At 37.3% G+C, this 3,421-nt stretch overlaps 1 long non-coding RNA gene across 1 annotated transcript; it reads left to right on the forward strand.

Annotated features, from left to right (window-relative positions):
* Positions 1-896: 896 nt before the first annotated feature.
* On the forward strand, positions 897-2,981 carry LOC145799146 (uncharacterized). Its single transcript, XR_014341158.1, has 2 exons — positions 897-986; positions 2,553-2,981. It is a non-coding gene; the product is annotated as an uncharacterized LOC145799146 (long non-coding RNA).
* Positions 2,982-3,421: the final 440 nt, after the last annotated feature.

The following is a 3,421-nucleotide window of genomic DNA, read 5'->3' on the forward strand; positions in this document are numbered from 1 at the left end:
TGGCTTGTTTTGTTGATGTCATGAGGGCAATTAAGAATATTGAAGAAATTGTAATTTGAATTTCATGCCTACTCTTGAATTTCATGTAATTTGAACCTTCTAATTTTAATTTCCTCTACACTTTGTATGAACTGTTAGAGCAAATTGAGGATCAAATTCATACTCAGTTCAGTTTTTCCAGTCGGACACCTGTGCTGTTTGGCTGCTTTTCCCACAATTTGTGCTGGTTTGCACATCTGCTCTGTCTCTGTTTGCTGAGTTTGACAGTTCGCCGCTGTCTTTGTCCACTTTGGCTGCTTCATGCTTCACTGATATGCTTAGGTGCTAGGTCCCTTATATAGAATGTAAGTTCTTTATATTGTTACTACATACTAGCCATAATGGAAATTACGAACCATATACTATCTCAATGGTAAATCACAAGTTATAGTAAATCATGTGTTCTTAAGACTAATTGCTTCATGCTTGTTTAATCTGTGATAATTGCGTTTGCAGGGTTACAAACTTCCATTTCTTTTAAGTTGCCCACCAAGTAGTAAATGTGTTTTTGCAAACATCACATTTGTTCCCATCTATGAATTTTCTAATGAATTGGTTTAAGTGTGAGGATCTACTGACATCATATGCAAATAGTGAGAGAGAGGTTTTCCCTTTGATATTAGTATAATAATAATTATACTAATAATTACTATTATGTAAAATTCTGTGTGGTGCTCTAGTCAACAAGCCTTCAAAGGATAGCTTAGGAAACCAGAACTGTACATAAAGCTGAAAATGCAGCCTTCATGTGAAGAACCAGTGGTCATGAGGCATCATGTGAGTAGACATTGCAGCCTTCATGTACTGTTATATTAAAGTTGGTATGCAAATATTTTCTTTGTGATGTGCTTCGAATAGGTTATGAGGCATCATGTGAGTAGACATTGCAGCAGCGGACCTGGTGTTTTGATACATTACAGAAACGACCGTACGCTGATTTCTATAAGGTAACCAACTCCAATTGAATGTGATTTGAGATTTAAGACTAAAGAGAAATTAGAATGAATTTTGATTTACTACAATATAATGAGTGCCATATAAATACTGCAAAGGAGCTTTGATTTCAAAACGCTAACTGTGAAGAATGAATATGTGATTCTTAATAATAAATTTGTAAAAATAAAACCAACACTAATTTGAACTGAATAATGTGTAAAACAAAATTAAAATTTGTTTGGATTTTTGAAAAACAGTTCTTAGGATATTACTCTGGTTTCCAATGGACACAATGCCACCTAGTCACATCCAATATATATTTGTTGCAAATAATTCTTCTCCATAGTGCATCTTTATGTACACCAAACACACTCCGGGGATGGCAGTGGGGACAGACGAGACAGACGGGACGTAATTAGCACGTGTACGTTGGGAGCATACCCGAAAAATGCCATAAACTTAGCCAAGAAAAGGGCTTCGAGGGCCGAAAATTGAGAGCAGCCCCCGACGCACTGCGGGGATGGCACGAGTAGCTTCCTCATGTCAAATAGAACTTGTGAGGACAGACGGGACGTAATTAGCACGTGTACATTGGGAGTTAGCGTGAAAAATGCCATAAACTTAGCCGAAAAAAGGGCTTAAAGGGCCGAAATTTGAGAGCAGCCCCGAAAGCACTATGGGGATGGCACGGGTAGCTTCCTCATGTCAAATAGGACCTGTGGGGACAGACGGGACGTAATTAGCACGTGTACGTTGGGAGTTAGCGTGAAAAACGCCATAAACTGAGTCGAAAAAAGGGCTTCGAGGGCCGAAATTTGAGAGCAGCCCCCAAAGCAGTACGGGGATGGCACGGGTAGCTTCCTCGTGTCAAATAGGACCTGTGGGGACAGACGGAACGTAATTAGCACGTGTACGTTGGGAGTTAGAGTGAGAAACGCCATAAACTTAGTCGAAAAAAGGGGTTCGAGGGCCGAAATTTGAGAGCAGCCCCCAAAGCACTACGGGGATGGCACGGGTAGCTTCCTCGTGTCAAGTAGGACCTGTGGGGACAGACGGGACGTAATTAGCACGCGTAGGTTGGGAGTTGGCGTGAAAAAAGCAATAAACTTAGCCGAAAAAAGGCGTTCGAGGGCCAAAACTTGAGAGCAGCCCCCGAAGCACTGCGGGGATGGTACGGGTAGTTTCCTCGTGTCAAATAGGACGTGTGGGGATGGACGGGACGTAATTAGCACGTGTACGTTGGGAGTTGGCGTGAAAAATGCCTAAAGCTTATACAAATATATTAAAGCTTAGCAATATATATATATGTTCTATAACAATCTCTATATACGTACAGTTATGAATAAAATATATGTATGTTTACACATTAGAGTAAACTTGAGTTGGGGTTGACTTACAAATTTGTTTGCACTTTAAATAAAAGTTAACGTGTACAAAAAGTATATTGAAATACCTAAATTCAAATTATATTTACATACAATTTCAATTACAATTGACATCCTTGCAATTTGTGTTTTGTAGATCAATATAACTTTTTGTTTACAATGGAACTAATGGATGTAATTTTTGTTGTGTAGATGGCTTTTGGCATTGACATGTGGATCTTCTAATTTTTTCTCGGAAGATACACAAGCTGGGAAAGTTGGGAAGTTTTTTGTCGTCCTATACTTTTTGCTGTGGACTATGGATGCATCGAACATATAATTTTTGACAGGGTACAAAGTATTTTTGGAGCTTGTATTAATTAATGAACCGTGGAATTTGGATGCATCGTACATATAATTTATGGTGGGGTACATAATATTTTTGGAGCTTGTATTACCTTTTGTCGTGGTACATATTACCATAGTAATTTGTACCTTGTCAAATGGTCATTACAATGCATAGTATAGTAAAAATGTTGTGTATAGAGGACATAATTTTGGTAACGTATTTGGAATGTATGATGTTATTATTTGTAATTGGAATATATATAGTTCGTTCGTATATAAGTTTACATTATTATTTGTAATTGGAATATATATAGCAGGTGTTCATTTTTGTTTTATGGTTCTAAGTGAACCATGTAGGTGATACATACAGGTTGCGATGGATACATACAGGTTTGGACAAAATTTAGTAAAATTAAACAAACAAAACAAAAATATAAAATGATGCATTTGGTGAGAAATCAATTTGTAGTTAAAAAGAAAAATCTTTTGGCGACTAAAATTTTAGTAGCTAAAACGAATAAAATAGTTATGGTGACTAAATGTATAGTGGCTAAAGCTGAAAAGACTTTTGGCGACAAAATTTTTGGTAGCCAAAACAACTCCAAAACAGCTATGGCGACAACTTATTTTAGTAGCTAAAACCCCAAGAAAGTTTAGGCGACTAAATTTTAGTCACGAAAACATAAAAAATCATGGGCGACTAAACATTAGTAGCTGAAGCTTCACTATTAGCG

Source organism: Camellia sinensis, chromosome 9, assembly GCF_055761805.1.
Source record: "Camellia sinensis isolate YWXY chromosome 9, ASM5576180v1, whole genome shotgun sequence".
Taxonomy (NCBI): domain Eukaryota; kingdom Viridiplantae; phylum Streptophyta; class Magnoliopsida; order Ericales; family Theaceae; genus Camellia; species Camellia sinensis.